This window comes from Lissotriton helveticus, chromosome 2_1, assembly GCF_964261635.1.
Source record: "Lissotriton helveticus chromosome 2_1, aLisHel1.1, whole genome shotgun sequence".
In the NCBI taxonomy this organism is placed as follows: Eukaryota; Metazoa; Chordata; class Amphibia; order Caudata; family Salamandridae; genus Lissotriton; species Lissotriton helveticus.
This window is the reverse complement of record NC_136059.1, coordinates 332,454,542-332,473,883: the sequence shown is the minus strand read 5'-3', so window position 1 is coordinate 332,473,883 and position 19,342 is coordinate 332,454,542. Positions and strand designations below refer to the sequence as shown.

Below are 19,342 nucleotides of genomic sequence, written 5' to 3'. Positions count from 1 at the left end.
TAACTCTGTATGTACTTGTCTACACTCTCGGTTTTCTGATTGTTGTCTTTCTATTCAGCTCGCCAAACTAAGATCATTTCTGAAACCAAATCCTATAAGGTAGTTGTGATTTTAGATATTATGCCACTGCATATTGGATAAATACATGAGCACCTATTCTGTATAGTGTGAGTGTTATCAAGACTCTCAATGTCTCTTATTTAGTTAGAACTTTTAGTAGGTTTGGTGTAACTATTTACAAACATTCAGCTAAAGTTTTTGCTGAGAGAATGTCCATGTACCTGATTTGAGATTACCTCAGTTACGATTTTAAAAATGTATTAATGTTTTTCTCAAATGAGAAAGAGTATTACAACCTGCAGGATGTTGAACACAGGGCCTGGCCACAGCCGACGACTTGCGGTCAAATGTAGTGCACGCGCAGTGCAGCCGAAGATTCAGGTCTCGATATGTTGTTCTTAACGGAGACTTGGACTAACGATAATTCGGCAGTTGAATTAGGTTTAGCATGCCCACCTGGTTATAAGTCATGGCATACCCTAGATTGACGGGGCAGAGGGGGAGGTGTGGGGGTGATCTTTAAGGAGGAATGGAACTGCGTTCCCCTAGCGTTGGATGAAATTAGTGGAATTGAATTGATGGGATTTACTTTACAAGGAACTAAGGGGAACTTACTCTCAGGCATAGTGTTTTATAGGCCCCAGGGACAATGTACAAATTACCAGAGCCTACATGAGAGCATTACGAATTTTGCTCTGTCTCACACAAGAGTAATTATACTGGGGGACTTTAATCTCTGGGAGACTGGGAATCTGGCGAAGCATCTGAGAGATTTACAACTGACGTGTGCGAATTTGAATTTGCAACAGCTGCACTCATCAAGGGGGGCACACACTAGATTTAGTATTCGCCAGCGAGAATGAAACATTGGTACAAGATATTCTACCCCAAACGTGGACTGATCACCATCTGGTCCTTTTCACAACTAGGGTAGGGGCTCAACAGGAAGGAGAAAGGGCCGCAAGCACATACAGACTGGATAGGAGGTGGGCTAAACTGGATAGTGACATGGCGCAAGCCCTGATTGAGGAAAATGGTAATCTGACCTCTACTGTCTCGGTGGAGAAGAGCTACCAAAAGTACTGCAGCACCATGGTCAGGAATCTAGATCGCCTACTCCCAAGGTGCAAAATTAAAAATAAGGATAAGAATTCAGCCCCCTGGTCTAATGCGGAGTTAAAAGAACTCCGCCGTCTTCGTAAAAAGGCAGAAAGGAGCTGGAGGAGACAGTACGAAAATGTAGATAGAAACCTTTTTAAGCTAGCCCAACTCCAATATAAAACAGCAATTGCTAAAACAAAAGCCAATTTTTATGCCACCACTATCCTGAATTCCACGAATAGTACCAAAACTCTTTTTAAGATTTATAAGGACATTACCTTGCCCCCAGCCAATGCAACAAGACAATTGCTTCACAACAGCTCTGCGATGACATCTCAGGCTATTTTCAGGAGAAAATTCATAATATTGTCGGGAACTTAGTCCCCCATAATACCCAGCCTCTAGACACTGAACAGAAGGAGACAAGTATCGAGTTAAATGTTAGCTCTTTATTAACCTTGTTCCAATTATTTACAGAGGATTCCTTTGCTAATATGGCTCTTAGTGTTACTTCATGATCCTCGGCTGATCCTATTCCCCACAGATATTGGAAACAATTTGGCAGAATACTGTTCCCACAGCTTCTTAGTATCTGCAATCAGTCCCTGGAAGAAGGTATAGTGCCAGCTGCATGGAAGCAAGCGATGGTTTTTCCGCTGCTGTCCTCAGTTAGTCCCATTTTATTTAATGTGTACCTGAAACCCCTATTGTCCATCATCAAATCCTTTGGTATCAGCGTTATAAATTACGCGGATGATACTCAATTGATTTTCTCCTTGGAGGGAAAGCAGGAGACCTCAGTAGAGGTCTTCCAGGAGTGCATGCGGAAAATGGCGGGCTGGCTCAGGGCTAACTCGCTCCAATTGAATGGAGGGAAAACGGAGGCGATGTGCTGCTCAGCTGTAAAAATCTTAAAACACCCCATGACAGATTTTAGGCTTACCCCAGAAGAAGACTCTCTGAATCTGACCAACACCGTGCGTAATCTGGGAGTGCATATGGGCGCCAACCTTCAAATGGTGTCACAGGCCAACAAAACCATCCAAGTTGGCTTTAAACTAATTCGTTTGATGAGAAAGATCCTCCCGTTACTACCAGTCATCTCTCGAGCCTTGGTAGTGAGGAGCTTAGTGTTGAGCAGGTTGGATTACTGCAATGCCTTGTACCTGGGTGCCCCTCAGTACATCTTTCAAGGGCTCCAAAGGGTGCAGTCGACGGCGGCTAAGGTGGCTCTAAACAGACCATGGAGCTCCTCAACATCCTTGGCACTGAGAGACCTTCACTGGTTACCAATTAAAGAACGGGTCAGCTTTAAATCACTATGCATCGTCTTTAGGGCGGTTCATGGACAGGGACCTTTACCACTGCAGGATAAATTCAATTGGTACGGGCCCCCTAGACAACTGCGGTCTGCTAACACTGGCCTAGTCCTGGTCCCCAGATTCAAACGGTCCAGAATGGGGGGCAGGGCTTTCAGTGTGGCAGCTGGACAATTATGGAATGGGCTGCCAGAGGGCCTTAGGGTAGCTAGCTGCCTGCTGAAATTCAGGAAGTAGTTGAAGACCTTACTATTCCCCAGGGGCTAGTTCATCTTTTCTAATCTGGAACTGTAGGTATAATTGTTAATTCCTGTCTGAGCGCCAAGATACCCGTAGGGTGATAGCAGCGCTATATAAGAACACAATACATACAATACATACATACAATACTGTGTGTGCCTTTGGATTGACTGCCCATGGACATGTGGGCGCAATATTTGCAGTGTGAGGTATGAACCCCAGGTGTTGTGTTTGTGGTGGTTCGGGAGACCCATTGTGGACAAACCACGAAGTTGAACAAAGTCCACAAAGCAAACATTGGTGCAATGTGAGAGTGGGCCTCCCAGATAGACTTATCTCTTAGGTCACCTGCACTTGAAGGTAGATGATTTCTTAACTAGCTTCTTTGGTCTGTGTTGAGGAGTAGAGAGTGTTTCTTCATACTCTGTGTCTGACTCTCTAGACTATTTGAACTAGTTGGAGGTAACAAAGCTAAGCAGGTCATCAGAGCTTCTGTAGGACACCAGGAATGTCCCTAGCTTTGACTAAAGAGGCAGCATTCAGTTTCACTCCCAAGAAGCAAAATATCCTCTTCAGTTTGTCTTGAAGGAGGCCTTCAATAAGCTGGTGAGCGTCACCTAACTCATATTTAGAATCCTGGGCAGTTGGGCAGCAGTCCCGTGCCAGCCTGTGCTACTGTCAAAATCCCACCGCCCAGGTTGAGGCATTGTTTCCCTCCTCTGAGGGGCTTCTGGGAAATTCATGCCTTGTTCTACTTCCAGAATGCATTTGTTTTGGGCCTATTTCCAGTAGGTCCAGTAGGTACAATTCCTAAGCACCAGTTTCCCTCAAAGAGGAAGTGGAGAGAAAGGACTTGGGAGAGGATGAAAAATTGGATGGATGGATCTATTCTGTCCAGATGTTCTGTTGGCAGGAAATATCATCCATCTTGCATTAACAGTTTTATATTGCAAAGATATTCATGATCATCAATGGTAAACCTGGAGAAAGTTGCTCCCAAGAGGAACCTGATAAATATTTCTTTCACACTCTGATATTGATATTGGTAATCATTGTTGTAACAGCAGCATACATAATTATTTTTATCATCAACATGTATTATAAAAATAAATACGAAGAGGCCTAATTGTACCCAGGCTGCTGGATTTAATTTCCACAGGAAGGTAAGAAGGTTGTATTTGTGTGTGCTGCTGAGAAAACCCAACCTTCTTTAAATGTTGCCAGCACTTGAGTAAAGGGGTCAAAATGCCTCAAGACTACAGTGTGAGTAGACCAGGTTTGAGTTTGAGGGGCATATTACAGGCCCTTGCGGCCCCTACAGCTCAGAAGGGGCAACCCTTCAGGGCAACCCCAGACCTACGAGGGGCACAAGCAGCCCAAGGTCAGGGAATTCTGTGATATGTATGAGACTCAGGGGCCCGATTTACATTCTGCAGGGGGGGGCATTATTTTGTGTCACACCACTACCTCAATCTTAGGCTCAAGAGTGTCCTTAAGAGCACTAGATTTAAAATTTGGAATGGGATCTCTTTGGATTATCATCCCCTCAAACAAAGTGTAAAGTGGAAAATCACAGCTCCAGGGCAAAGAAAATAAATTGAAGAATGAACCATCTTTTTAGACCTATCAGCCCTAGGGTAGGCTTCCCCCAACTTTTGTCCTTTCTCCTCCATTTTTACAGACCTTGTTTTTGCAGTCATTAGGACTCTGAAGACTTTACCACTGCTAACCAGTACGAAAGTGCATGTGATCTCTCCTCTAAACATGGTAATATTGTTTTATACCCAATTGTCATATGTAATTTTCTTTAGTTATAACTCCCTAGGAAAGTGGTACTACATGTACCAGGGCCTGTATATTAAATGCTATTAGAGGGTCTGTTACACTGATTGTGCCACCCACTTAAGTAGCCCTTTAAACATGTCGTAGACCTTCCATTGAAAAGCATGTCCTTGCAGTTTTAAACTGCCATTTCGACTTGGCAAAATAACCTTTTGCCAGGCTAAACCTTCCTTTTTAATACACATAAGTCACCCTTAGGGCAGGCCCTGGGCAGCCCAGAGGGCAGAGTACAATGCATTTAAAAGGTTAGACATGTACTTTTAAGTTTTACATGTCCTGGTAGGGAAAAACCCTTAAATTAATTTCCAAATGGGAATAGATAACCACTTCATGTTTGGTGTCTTCATGATTGAGGTGAAAAGTACAATTTAGAGGTGCAGTCAGGTTTTTTATCACAATTTAAAAAATGCCACTTGTAGAAAGTTTCAACAGTAACAATGAACAAACCGTCACTCTTAAATTGCTGTTATTATTTCTTAACAGAGTAAGGCCATTCAATGAATTACATGGTCTTAAGTGTTTATTTACTTATCGTTTTCATCTTTTTCAGATATATCTCATTTACTTTTTACGTCAGACCAAGGGAAAAACATCATATTTCCCATCAATCAACATACATTGAAATGTACATGTCAGACATGAAACAACACTGTTGTACACAAAACAAAAGAAGAAGAAAAATTATTGAGCCAGTCTTGTATTTCAAATGAACAGCAACCTTAAGACTGTTTTTTCAACCAAATTCTTTGTTAATATTACGGTGCTACTAAACCAAAGCGAAAAATTGCTAAGCCTAGTAGGTGGTAGACATTAGTACTATTTCCTATATAGGGCAAAATTAATTAGATACACATTCCCCTTGGTATGTGTTGCAAACACATTTCGAGTCCCATTGTAATGGTAGGGTTCTCTTCAGGGCTTAGACTGGATACAATCTGTAAAGAAAAATGAGGAAATGTTCAAGAATCAATTTCTAGACTCTCCTACAAACTAATTACATATGTACAATTTTCATTATATTACCTGATTATGTGTTATCTTTCTTTCGTATGGGCACAAACTCAGAATTCAAGAGAGTTTCAAGTGACTCCGTCTGTTATACAGAAAATGCAATGATGAGTGTGCGCACCAATCGAAGAGCACAAGGTAGTACCTCTATCGTGTGAAGTTGAAAATCACTTGCGTATGAGTGTTCTGATACCACACTGATTAGTGGTAGAGCCTCATGGTGGTTTGTTCGAGCGGTATGGTCATCCTTTTAAGTAGTGGTGATCAGTCTCTTAACAATTCATTCTAGAAACAATGAAACACTCTGTCTCAATTGAAAAAAATGGCTACCCGGTCTACGGCAGCGCTTGATACAGTTGCATCGTGGAACCCATCTCCAAGTACATAGATACGTTCCTCAAACCATTCCTACTTGAGGTCCCTTCGTACCTAAGGGACACTACCGCTTTCATCAACAAAATAGAGGGTACAGATTTTGATCAATCTCAGCAATGGTTGGCCTCTTTCAATCAGTTACTCCCAGATAGTCACACAATGCAGGGAGTGGAAGTGCCAGAGTGGACCATCTGCTAGTAGGATCGGGGGGCGAAGCTGAGCACAAACCTACTTATACCTGATAAGCCTATACTCTGCCTCCTCACAAAGGGCCTAACAACACTGCATTGTCACTTTAGCCAGCTTGGAGCCAGGACAGGGGAGGCAGGAAAAACCATGCACTACGAAGCCACTGTCTATAAGCTTCTTCCTCCTTCCATAACCAGGGCACCAGGGTACAAAAGAAGGACCTCAGACACCAACTCTTCAGTATGCTTCTCGACCTGTGGCTACTCTGCCAGGAAGAAGGACTGCTGAGCTGCCACAAGGACTGCCACTCTGCTGGACTACTACTCCAAAGGAACTACTACCCTGATGTGCCAACCTGCTGCCTGCTGCCCTTTTGCCTGAGGAAGAAGAACTGGACCAGCAACTTCATACTTCATCGTTAACCCAGGAACCCACAGTGACTCAAATGGCTAGTCGGCTTGCCTCCTGATCTGAGCCTCAGCGACATAAAATGCTCTCCAACTAGTTCTTGGACCTGCTGTAGCAAGTTCCTGATGCCCAAGTGGTGCCTCTCATGTTGTGGTCCCTTGGTGTTGCTAATGGGCTCTTGAAATCAAGTATTTGGGCTCTTCGCAACCGCAAACGGGACTGTTCGCTCCTGGACAGCACCGCTCACCCTGAAACACAGCACGAGCTGCTGTCAGCCTGTCTATTCACACAGCAAGCAACGATCACCAGAGGAGGACCGCCACCACAAACCTCCAGTCCCCCATCCACGACACTGTAGTGCCAGAGAAACTTGCGTGTATTGGGACCACACGATGACCTTTGACTACCATGATTTTTCCTGCATGTGCACCACTCCTTGTAGCTGCAGAGGGGGAGTGCTTTCTCAGAGTAGAACAGCCTTGCCAGGAACAGAACATGTGGGATGTGCTTTTGAAAGAATGAGAGAGAGAAAGTTGTGAAATGTACTTCTCAGTCCTGAAGTGTAGAGTTATATGCAGTGGTGCTCAAATGTGCATTATGTTGTACATTGGGAGATGCCGTGTGTGATGCTATAGGCAGTGCTGCACAAATTGGCATTGTGTTGTACATTGGGAAGTATTATGAAGTTCTTACTATTGGTTTTGACATGCCCTTGTGCCATCTTGAATTCTGACACTGTCTAACTTGAGTTTTGCACACACAGGCAGGCCCCCAGATCGCTCAAGTTGTTTAGGCTATCCACGTTCAAGGTTTTCTGTACTTTTGGAGATTGCTTTCTACTTTCTCAAGCTTCATTTAGATAAGGGGCTGGAACATGTGGGAGTGCAGAAGGATACATGAGAACTCTTTTGCCTTTGGAATGCTTGCATGGAGATTGGCCAACTCCAGTTAGTTTCCTCGGCACAGAAGACGTCTTCTCAGAAACATCTTTCAGATTATAAAACTGGGGTATGTTGACTTGAAACTGTAATTTTGGACCAGAATGGAGAAGGACGCATCTACTTCAGTGTAGGAACCCAGCTTGCTGGGGCTCTTGACCCCGGCTGTAAATCCCCCAGTCTGGAGTGGGCTAAGATGCAGTATTTGCAAAGTGATGTGTTTTATTTTTGATTATTGACTTTGTGATGTGTGAGAGTGTCTGTGTGCACATCCAAGTCTCCAGTGGTTATAATCATCTGAGGTGTTTTCATTGTGATGTGTGAGTGTGTCTGTGTGCACATTCAAGAGTCCAGTGGTTATAATCATCTGATGTATTTAGTGTATATCTTTCTGATTTCTTGCAATGACGTCCATATTATTATCTGTTTGTATTTTGTTTCATGTATTTTATTCCATGCATTTAATAGTTGTATTTGCTTACTTATAAGTGTGTTATTATTGCTTGCACATATGTACATTTGAAAGTTGTTTATTTGACATCTGGGAAAGCCTTTTTGTTAGAGAGTGTTGCACAAATAAAACCCCATGCCTTATTCTGAGAACAGTCTTATGATCTGCCTCATTTGAAATCCTTTTTCTGACGTGTTTTTATTACTTTGTTGTGTTTGTGCCTCCGTGTGGGAGGGTGGTATTTTCTATTATTTGGGAGGGCGAAGCAATACAGACACCATGCCTGTTCTACCCACCACGCTGACCACCTCCAGCAATCCTCTCTTTGCTCCCTGTGACCCTCTCCAACATGAAAGGGAATCTTGCACAAAACTTGAGAAGGCAAAACTTCAGCAGGACTAATCTGGGACTATATCCAACCTGTGCTCCCTGCGGTTAGCCTGAACTTTGGTGGGGCTTTCTGCTTTTAGGCCCTACTTTACAGTTTATCCTTTACAAATTCAGAATACCAGTTTTTGAGAAAACTCAAATTATAGCTGGCCAAATTACAGCTGTAGAATGAGAAAGAGAAACTGGCCTTGGCTGAAGCTGACAGGGCCTTATCAGAGAAAACTCAAATTATAGCTGGCCAAATTACAGCTGTAGAATGAGAAAGAAAAACTGGCCTTGGCTGAAGCTGACAGGGCCTTATCTGAGAAAAAACTACTGTTGGAGCATTCAAAGAGCATTAGGGAGCTAGAGCTAAAGGCAAGGGAAACTACAGGAGACAACAGTGATGGTGACAGCGTACTAATAGTGTGTTCTGGAGAGGTGGATTTCTTAGATTATGCCAGCAAGGCACTGAAGGGCTGGGTGAGGGGCAGCAAAGTGGATGCTATTACTGGGCTGTATAACCTAATTCTGAGGGACCACATGCTCAATACGTGTTTTCCAGAGCTGCACCTACATGTACCGGATAGCAGTTTACTAATCCCAGAGGCGTTCTGAGGAGGCAGAACTCTGGGTCAGCACCAGATTGTCTAAGAAGGCATCTGGGGGGACTCCCAAAAGGCTGGTCAGGGTTCCCAACAGAAGAAAAAGGGGGGGATCAAGCTAAAACCAAGGAGTTCTCTCAAGGCCCCAAAACAGTTAACAGGGTAAAGAGTTCCAGTCCCAATCTGGTCACCAAAAGAAAGGATTCACAGATCAGAAAACTGGAATGTTTGTCCTTAAGTGCTATGAGTATGGGCATATGAAGGGAGATTCCAGGTGCTCCAAGAGAGCACCGCCCCCCAGTGGTGGGCAGTCACAATAGCCAGTGTAGCACAAGGGGAGTAGATGGCCCCAGTTAGTGTGGGGGAGACTAGTGAGGTTATCCTAGTGTCCCTAGGTGATGCGAAGATGGTGCCTAAAGTCCACATGCCTTTCAATATTTCCAAGTATAGCCAATGGGGCCCCATGAATGGGCAGATGGTGGAGGCTCTGAGGGACACTGGACCCAGTATTACCACTGTCAGGTTTCATCTGTGGCCTCAGAACAGGTGATACCAAATACATTTCACTAGGTTGTGGTAGCAGACAACAGGAATAGCCAATACCCTGTGGATCTTGTTTCTTTTGAGTGTGGGGGTGGGTGTCAGGTCTTCTGAAAGTTGCTGTGAGCCCTGCTATCCCTGTGGACTGTCTGTTCGGGGATGACTTAGAGCACACTGCCTGGAGGGAAGGGGAACTCAGAGCACACCTGTAAATGTTAGGGTTGCCTGAGTAGATCTGTGTAATAACCTGGTCCAAGGATGCCCAGGAAGGGTGTCAAGAAGGTCAGGAGTCTGGAAGGGCGCTAGGTGGCGCTAGACCGCAATGGCCGCAAATAGCGCATCTGACCCCCCGTGACACAGATATCAGATCTACGTATTCCTCAGTTGGCAAGCAGGCATGGGGAGAACGGAACCCAAGCAAGCAAAACTAACATTTGACACACGTAAGGCGACTGGCTCCAAAGAGAGCAAGGAGGAGGATCCACCGGGGACGAGAGATGAGAGGTGGAAGGCTTTACTGGTGGGGATGCAACAAAGCCTCACCTCAATCGACGCTAAAATGGACGCAGCGAACAACAGGCTGGAGACGGTGGTGGCGAAACTCGATCAGCATGAAGAGCGACTAAAAGAAGCAGAGCAAAGAGTGTCAGGGCTGGAAGATGGAGCGGTGGCCAGTAAACAACACATGCTGCAGATGGACAAACTCCAGAAGGTCATCGCGGACAAGAACGAGGAGTTGGAGGCCCGCTCCCGAAGAAACAACGTACAGATGCTAGGCCTTGCCGAATCTACCAACACAGGGCGATTGGAGGACTTTATGGAACATCTGCTGGTTGAACTATTCGGCAAAGACACCTTCTCAGCGCACCTGGTTATCTAAAGGGCCCATAGATCCTTATCGGCATGCCCTCCCCCCGGGAGCCCTGCCGCGCCCTGTGATAATGCGCTTTTTGAACTATCGCGACAGAGACACTGTTCTGCGCCTGGCGCGTGAAAAAGGCATAATACATTACGAGAATACCACCTTAGCCTTCTACCCCAACTTCACACAGGCCGTACAGGACACCCGTCGCAAATTCGTACCTGTGAAGAAGAAACTACAAGCGCAAGAAATAACTTACGCCATGCTATACCCTGCAAGGCTGAGGATCCACCACCGGGGGAAACAACATCTATTCAGCTCTCCTCAACAAGTGGAGGAGTACCTTAAACATGATCGTAGATCAGCATCCCGAGAAGAACCTACCCGACAACGCTCCCGGTCCCACTCACCACTATCGGAGCCCGGCTGACATCAAGACATTAAATGAGATAAGGATAATTGCAGAGCTGTAACCAAGAGATTTCTGGATGCTATGCCGACTGGTGATGTATTGCTACACAGTTTCTTGATTGTTTGACTTATTGAGCCGCCCGGACACTCGCCTCCATCCCATCAGAACGACCCCTAAGATAACTGGGGTTGTGGATAGGTGAGATAGGGAGGCTGAGTGGGTGCGGCGAAGGTCCCTAGTGGTCCCCAACTGAGGGCATTCCCCTAATTCGGGTTCCTCTTTTTTTTTTCTTTTTTTCTTTTATCTCTTCTCTGTATTGTCTGATTTCTTGGGGTACAGATGCAATTTGTAGGTTTGGGGGGGAGAAGGGGGAGGGATGGTTATTCCTGGCAAGTTGGGGGCCAGTGTGGGTGGTGGGGGGGTAGGGTTATACCCGGCAAGTTGGGGTCGCCGGAGTGGATGGAAGGACATTATGTTATAACGAGTATATTTCTATGTGCTAAAGGGAAGACAGTACTCAATCTACATATAATTTTCGACATCCACCGTTATAGGGACAGTGGGAGAGACACAATCCCTTCGAACTATTAAAGTGGATTTGTGGAATGTTTGAGGCCTCAATGACCCTAGGAAACGCAGACAGGTATTGGGATATCTTGATAGACATGGGATAGCGATTGCCCTCCTACAGGAGACACACCTGGCACCCGGCGGTTCCCCCCAATTCGACTCTAGATGGGCTTCATGCCGCAGATTTGCATCCTATTCTAACTACTCTAAAGGAGTGACTATTTTGATTAAACGCGGCGTGGCGTTCGTGCCCAGGGGGACGGAGTCTGATATAGATGGTAGATTTTGTCTGTTATGGGGTAGGCTCTATTCACATGATGTATTATTTGCCTGTTATTATGGTCCTAATATTGACAACCCTAATGCTCTGCTTTTACTATGGGGTAAGATTCAAACGTTAGGTATCACATAGATAATCCTAGGAGGTGACTTCAATACGGCTTTGCAACCACAACTAGACAGGTCACGTGCCCTCCCAACCCACTACACAGTCACACAGAGGACGCTAAAAGATATAGTGGACGGAAATTGCCTGATAGACGCCTGGAGGTACAAACACCCCACACTCAGAGAGGGCACACATCATTCGGCGATTCACTCCACCTGGGCTCGCCTTGATTATGTGTTTATGTCGGCGGGAATGGCGCATTGGCTGCACCAGCTGACACACTTAGCTCGCACGTTCTCAGATCACTCACCAGTTGTTGTAGAACTTCAGATTCCCCTAGAATGCTCCCCATACTTAAATTGGCATCTTAATCCCTCTAGCCTCTGTGATACCGTGTTTAAGACAGAATTGGAACAGGACATTCAGGATTTCTTTGACCGTAACCTGACTTCTGTCTCTAGTATTACGACAATGTGGGGGGCATTCAAAGTTACTGTGAGAGGGTGGTGCATAGCCAAGGGAGGTGGTGTCCTTAAAACCCTGCGTAGGGACCTTCAAAAGTTTGCATGAGCTGGAACACACACTTACTCATAGCCCGAACGACAATATGACTAAGGCCAAATGCGAGACAAATTAAATGAATACGAGATTATTGCAGATAGGAAATGTAAATTTCGAGGGAAGCCGTACATGGCGCGCATTTATGGTGAGGGGGACTGCCCGGGGAAGGCATTAGCGAACGCAATTAGACCCCCCAAATTCGCCAACTTTGTCATTGAAATTCACTATGCACAAGGAAACACATACAGCAATCTCCTGGACCAACTTCGCATTTTTAGAGACTATTATAGTACACTTTATTCCTTACACAGAGGCATGCCACTCGACTTAGCTACCTACTTTGAGGATACTGCACTAGCCTGGCTAGGGGACACTCAACAAAAGTTTCTTAACTTAGAATTGGAGCTCGACGAGATTATTGAAGCCATTATGAAGATGAAGTCGGGGCGAGCCCCGGGCTCGGACGGCCTCCCGATAGAAAATTTTATAAAGCCTATGCTCCCTTACTAGCTCCCATATTGAAAGGAGTATTTTATGCAGCGCTAGAGGAAGGGTGCCTACCTCACACTATGAGAGAGGCTCTTATAACTTCCTTGCTGAAACCCGGCAAACCTCCCACACAATGCGATTCCTATTGCCCGTTGTCCTTGTTGAATTGCGATACTAAAATATTAGCAAAGGTCCTGGCGACACACCTTAACCTTTTGATGGAACGTTTGGTTTTGCCGGACCAGGCAGGGTTTATTCCCAATCGCGCAACATCGCATAACTGGCGGACCCTTAATGCAGTACTGCAAGATATAGACCCCAACAGCGAGGCAGTAGCTGTATTTCTTGACGCCACTAAAGCGTTTGACTCGCTTGAATGGGATTACTTGCTGGGCACGTTGGGACGCATGGGAATGCCCCCCAGCTTTCTAAATAGGTTGCAACTATCATATTGCCAACCGACAGCTACAGTATTGTTAAATGGATCTAGATCTTCTCCCTTTAGGATTTACAGAGGCACGCGCCAGGGATGCCCGCTATCCCCTATCCTTTTTGCGTTAGCTATTGAGCCTTTAGCGGCAAAACTCAGACAGCATCATAATCACAGAGCCCTCATTTACCCAGCCCGACAACTGCTCATCTCCCTCTACCCAGATGACATGACACTATATATAAAGAAAACCCAGGATAATCTCAATCTCGTGCTACGCAAAATCACGAAATTCGGAGGCATTGCTGGGGTACAGATTAACTGGGCTAAGTCCGCTATATTCCCTCTGATGGATAAAATACAACCGCACCAGCTAGGTTACCCCCTTGGGTGGGAAACGGACAAACTGAAATATTTAGGTATACGCTTTACAAGGCAGAAAGATGCCCTGATGAGAGCCAACTATGGGACGGCACTAGACAAAATCATGGATAGTATTACCAAATGGATACTTCTCCCACTCTCAATGGCGGGTCGTATCTCCCTTATTAAGATGGTACTGCTACCAAAATTATTAAACCTCTTCATTAATATCCCATATAATCCAGGAAGGGTTTTTTTTCCGCACACTTAGAACCCAATTAACACGGCTAATATTGGGAGGGAAGCAGGCGCGACTCAGTCTCAACACACTAAAGCTACCATACCACCAGGGAGGTTTTGAAGTCACCGATTTTGAGCATTATTACGACTGCGCGCAGGCCCACTTTGCCACGTATTGGTTCCCCCCGCCACCTTATATGGCACACCTGGCAGTGGAGGACGGCTATATGACCCCAGTGCACCAGTCTGGTTATTTATTTACACACGTAGGGGAGAGGGATCGGGATCGTCCACGGTCGACTGCACGGTGGCGGCGTGGAGACGTATTGCTCGCACCATGGGGGGCCCATTTCTGTACTCACCTTGGGCGCCCTTGCTAAATGATCCCCGGCTACATGTAACATGTGAAGAAATATGCCGTAAGATGTTAACTGGGCTTGCTTTCCACACTTGGGGAGACCTATACATACACGGCCAGTTTCGTACCATAGAACAATTTTTGGGGGATCGTCTGCCTACAATAATGGAAACCTTTTTGTACACCCGGCTCCGACAAAGCGTTAGAGCTGTCACCCCCGCATTCCCAGACGAACCTGACACCCTTGCACCCCTACATGCCATATTGCACACAGAAGATCCACATCATGTCATATCATTACTTTATAAACATGCACAAAGTGCACCCTTGCCTACCCCCTTACGGGCTAGGCAAGACTGGGATAAAGACCTTGACACACCACTCACAGATGAGCAATAGGAGACCAGCTGTACACAAACGGACGCAATTACGAGCAATAGCAGAGTGCGCCTCGTACACCTAAAATTTTTACATCGCCTGTACTATACCCCCGCTAAATTACACAAATTCCACCTAAGAGATAATGATCGCTGCAAATGCTGTGGGGCGGAAGGAGCGGATTTTCTACACCTGGCATGGACCTGCCCCAAGGTAGCTGAATACTGGACGATGGTTTTTGCGGGACTGTCGGATATGTTGGGGATTGAGATAGTGCCATGCCCACTTATAGCGCTGCTAGGATTGACGCAAAATATAGTCACTGTGCATAAAAAGTTTTTGGCAATGAGTCTATTATTGGCTAAACGGCAGGTGGCGTGTAGGTGGGGAAGAGGGCGAGCCCCCAAATTCAAATCCTGGGTATTGACTATGACTACCTGGCAGGACCAGCTACACTCTTATGCGGAACTACTACCACTCAGATCGCGCCCGAAAGACATCTGGGTCCCACTTACATCCTATCTTCTCAGACAAGAAGCAAGCGAGGAAGGAGAGATGGAAAGGGAGGGGAATGTTGGGGATGGGAACCTACATATCGCAACCAGACTCTGCAATATTACACCTCTAAAAAGTTCACTATTCATCTGGGATTGCTCAACTGCTCTAGTCATACTTGACGTATAACCCTATGTCTTGAGATGGCTGAGACTAGTTCGGAAAGAATAATCCTGGTGGGATGTGGTCTGCGTCCACCGCTGATTATATGTCCTCCTATATGTTGTACTACACATGTTATACATATCGAAATGCCTGTCACAGTGCTATTACCTGGATCGTTATTTGATGTCTCTGATCGCCTTCTGTACAATGCACAAACTTATTATGGGGTGGGAGGGGGGAGTTTCCTTTTTTTCTCTTCTTATTCTTAGTTCTTACTATGCAAAATGTATACCAGCGTTCACGGGAAGGTGTTGTTAACATATTTGGACACTTGGCACTGTATCGTACGACTTTATTACACTGCTGTACTGTGTTTATGATCAATAAAGGTTTTTTGAAACTTAAAAAAAAAAAGGTCAGGAGTCTGGAAGAATAGCCCAGGCAGCAGCCAGGAAAGGGAGGGCCAAATGACATAGTGAGCCAGCCCTTGAATGTCCCCAAGAAAAGGTTGATTAGGTGCCAGAGGAGGAGGCTTTCTGAAGTAGGGGTATCTGTCCTCATTGTCCTCTGTCCTCATTGCAGTAAGTATTGGTCATTAGTAGATGTTGTGAATTTGGCATCATTTTAGTAGTGTGGGATGTACGTTTTTCAGGTAAATGAATGCTATCAGCGCATTAGTGCCCATGCTCCAAGCCATCTGAGGCCATTTTGGTGGGTTTTTTTTAAAGGATTTTAGACCCACCTTAGTATGTTGTAATTAATATGTAATTCTGTGTTTATTTTTGTAGAGTGGGTATAATTTCTATGTCTTGAAGAGAATCCATAAAGGATGTTGTAGAGGGTTTGAAACGTGTTGACCATTCTGTGTGCGCCTACTGTCATAATCATTAGTTTAAAATACATTGTGTTGTGTCGAAGTCCAGGGAATCAACTATTGTTTTTGTAAATGACACTAACCTGGTTATATTAGTCATGTTTTGACAGAGGTACACTGTCCACAAAAGAGAGCAGTTGAATTTATTGAGTTGTGTATAGGTGTAATTATAACCCGTTTTTCTTCAGTTTTTGCCTTGGGCATTGTAAAAGACTAACTGATTTATTGGTGTATTCTAGTTTTTGTTTTTTGTGTTGTGTATTATTTATCTGTATGTATTTGCCTTCATCTATTTCTGTTTGTATCCACTGTTCTGTATGAATTATTGTTGGTGAGAGGGTAGAATATGTTTGAATTAATTCTGTATTTGGTCTCTTATGCGTAAAAAAATAAAAGTGTTTGTATAATGTTGCAAAAAAAGATTAAACATTGATTGCTTTTATTAAATATAGCAAGTATGGGTTCATTAGACTTTCAAAGGTTCAGTCAGGTTTGGCATTGGTGTATTTGTGTTACTTTTAGAAAGTTGGCATTTTTCTGCTCTTAGCCCTTTTTGTGCCTATAGCCTGGTCCTGGTCAAACTTTGTGATTTCCTCTCAAACAGTCACCCCATAGAGGGATTAGATGTGCCTGAGTAGACTATTTTCGGACAGGATGGGGCGGAGCTGGGCACAGCCCCACTTACACCTGAATAGCCTATGCTCTGCCTTCACAAAAAGGGTCTAACAACCCAGCATTGGCTTCAGCAAGCTTGGAGCCAGAGCAGGGGAGGCAAGACATGTCATGTACTTTAATGACACAGTCTAGAAGCTTCTCCCACCTTTCAGACCCAGGGCACCAGTGTGAAATGAAGGACCTCAGACGTCAACTCTTCAGTCCACTTCTGGACCTGTGTATACTCTGCCAGGGAGACGGATTGCTGTACTGCAACAAGGACTGCCACTCTGCTGGACTACTGTTCTAAAGGCACTGCTGCCCTGCTGTGCTTACCTGCTGCCTGCTTCCCTCTTGCCAGGGGAAGAAGAACTGGACCTGCACCTTCATCTTGAATCCAGGACCCCAGAGTGACTGAAAGAGCATGCCTGCTGACCTCCTCATCTGAGCCTCATGGGCACAAAAGGCTCCCCATCAAGCTCCTGGCCCAGCTGCAGTGAGTGTTTGACCTCAAGTGGTGCTTTTCAGTTATGTCCCTTGGTGTGGTTCACAGGGCTCTTGAAATCAAGATTTTGAGCTCTTTGCAACAGCGAAGGGCTTGTTCGCACCAGAACCCCACTGCTTGCACTGAAAATCTGAACAAGCTTCTGCAAGCCCATGCTCTTTGCACAGCAAGGATCGATTGCCCGCAGAGGACCGCCTCTGTGAAGATCCAGCCCACCTGTCTGTGATGCTTGGCTGCTCTTCGTGCGAAGCCAACCACTGCCCACAGCGCGCCCCTTGTTCTCTATGACCCTTTCCAATGCGAACAGTACCCTTGGCACAAAAAGGTAACACTTCAGCAGGACTAATCTGGGATTGTATTTGATTGGCGCTTGTTGGAAAACGAGACAGTATCTGTGAGGCCGGCACAAATAACATGTCACATTTGTCCTTCACTGGGAACCAAACACCCTATTGTAGTGCTTTACTCTCAGAGGGTAGCGTTGCAGAGTAGTCTAAGGCTTACTCAAGGGAGGTGGTGTGGCCTAGTAATCGCCATTTACAGGTACGTAGAAATAACACTCAATAATTGATTGTCCAGTCTTTACTTTACTTTAGAAAAGTAAGAGTAAATTTATTAAACTACTCAATACTATGCACCAATTTACAAATATACATAAGCTGTTGGAATTACTTTGTGCTATTGCATAACATCTCCACCCCTCCCGCAGGGGGGTGGGACTAGTACCACCACTCCCATGTATGCACACCATCTTGCCTTCTAATGCAGTCAGTTAAACATAACCTGGAGAGAGGGCCCTGCGCACTGACACCATCGCAGTGGTGACCCACCCCATTATAAAACCAAAGGGGATGATGGACAGAGTGTTAAACATTGCAAGTACTCACCCCAAGTCAACTGATCTGGGTTTAATCCATCATCATTCTTTAGCTCACTCCGCCACCCCAGTTCAGACATGGCCATATCCAAATCAGTCTGACCCTGTGCCTCATGGGAACAGTCCAGCCCGAACTGCCAAGCCATGTCAGCCCTGGACCGGAAAGAAGCATCCTGTAAAGGTTTCTGGCTAATCAGCCGTCATCAGCCAGGCTAGCTTGAATCCAGTAGCAAAGTCTGCAAGGGACCCACATCTGGGCATACCCTGCCAACTTAGGAAAAACAAAGCAAACAAAAGGGGGTGATGGACGGAGTGTTGAACATTGCAAGCACTCACCTCCAGTCAACTGATCTGGATTTAATCTATCATCATTCTTTAGCTCACTCCACCACCCCAGTTCAGACATGGCCATATGCAAATTAGTCTGACCCTGTGCCTCATGGGAACAGTCCAGCCCGACCTGCCAAGCCATGTGTTCCATGGACCGGAAACAAGCATCCTGGGACCGGTTTCTGGCTAATCAGTCATCATCAGCCAGGCGGTCTTGATTCCAGTGGCAAAGTGAGCTAGGGACCAAGGTCTGGGCATACCCTGCCAACTTATGGCGAACAAAGCAAAACCAAAGGGGGTGATGGGCGGAGTGTTAAACAATGCAAGCACTAACCCCCAGTCAACTGATCTGGGTTTAATCCATCATTAATCTTTAGCTCACTCCTCCACCCCAGTTCAGAAATGGCCATATGCAAATCAGTCTGAGCCTGTGCCTCATGGGAACAGTCCAGCCCGAACTGCCAAGCCATGTCTTCCCTGGACCGAAAACAAGCATCCTCGGACCGGTTTCTGGCTAATCAGCCGTCGTCAGCCAGGTTAGCTTGAACACAGTGGCAAAGAGAGCAAGGGACCCACGTCTGGGTATACCCTGCCAACGTAGGGCGAACAGGGGTCCGGGGCCATACTTCACGGGGCGCGACGGCGCTCCCCAACTGATTCTTTATTACTTCGGGGCCCGGTGATGGGGTCCTGGGCCCCTGTACCATCTTCACGGGGAGCGCGACAACGCTCCCCGGCTGTTCTTCTTCCGTGAGGGGGGGGCGGCGAGACGGCACCCCCCCCCCTCTTCTTCAGCGCTATCACTGAGGCCCGGAATTACGGGTCCCGGGCCCCAAAGCGCTCTTCATGGGGGGGGCGCAACGCCGCTCCCCCTTTCCTGATGTTGTCAGGGGCCAGGGTGTGCTCCTGGCCCCCTTCTGCTGGGCATTTTCTCAGGGAGCGCGAC

General features: G+C 46.0%; 1 protein-coding gene and 1 long non-coding RNA gene across 5 annotated transcripts in view; one reads left to right on the top strand and one right to left on the bottom strand.

Moving 5' to 3' along the window:
• The window catches only part of C1QTNF3 (C1q and TNF related 3), a 762,159-nt gene that overhangs the window by 695,960 nt on the left and 46,857 nt on the right, over nt 1-19,342 (top strand). The gene's annotated exons all lie outside the window — the stretch shown is intronic.
• LOC144819342 (uncharacterized) overlaps nt 5,074-19,342 on the bottom strand; it is a 161,766-nt gene continuing 147,497 nt past the window's right edge. For all 3 annotated transcript variants that reach the window (XR_013607299.1, XR_013607300.1, XR_013607301.1), the window contains one exon: nt 5,074-5,497. This is a non-coding gene — a long non-coding RNA (uncharacterized LOC144819342). The remainder of the gene's footprint in view (nt 5,498-19,342) is intronic.